Below are 838 nucleotides of genomic sequence, written 5' to 3'. Positions count from 1 at the left end.
AAAAAAAAAAAAAAAAAAATGTTATATAGCAGGTTCTTATTAGTTATCCATTTTATACATATTAGTGTATATATGTCAATCCCAATCTTTAATATACGTTAACACTGAGTAGTGATCTTTCACTTCTATTTTTGTATTGTTTTCATTTTAACGAGGATGCATTCGTGTACTAACTTGTGTGTAAAATTGAAGTAAATAAAAATCATGATTCCTTATGCATTTACAAGCATGACTTTGAAATACATAGAGCAAAAATGGATTGAAAAATAAAGTGAAATCAATAAATCCACATAGTGGAAGGTTTTGACTCTATCAGATACTAGGTAAAAATAAGAGATTTGATAACATAATTAAATTTGATCATATATAAATGTATTATACATGTATGTATATACATAGGTACACACAAAATTCAATAAAAAGACACACAATACACAGCATATAGGGAACAGTCTCAAACAATTGACTCTGCCTTAGACTACAAAGGAAAACTGGACAAATTCTAAAAATCAAAAATCATAAACAGTACACAATCTCTGAACACAATGAAATAATATTCAAGATTAAGAATTCTAAAGGGATAACCAAAATATTAATCTGCCTAGAAAAATTATTTAAATATTCTCCTAAATAATTCTTAGGTTAAGAAAAGAAATCAAATTATAATTTATTTAGAAATGAAAGGCAACCAATTGGTTTGAAGGTTTAAATGTAAACAAAAACTAGATAAACTATGGGTAATTAAAAAAATAATCTTGGCATAGGAAAGGTCTTTCTAAATATGACACAAACTTCAGATACCCCAAAAGACTAATATATTCAGCCACTGTAGAATTAA

This window comes from Lipotes vexillifer, unplaced genomic scaffold (assembly GCF_000442215.2).
Source record: "Lipotes vexillifer unplaced genomic scaffold, Lipotes_vexillifer_v1.1 scaffold2079, whole genome shotgun sequence".
NCBI classification, from domain to species: domain Eukaryota; kingdom Metazoa; phylum Chordata; class Mammalia; order Artiodactyla; family Lipotidae; genus Lipotes; species Lipotes vexillifer.
The sequence above is the reverse complement of the archived record's forward strand: the minus strand, read 5'-3'. Positions refer to the sequence as shown.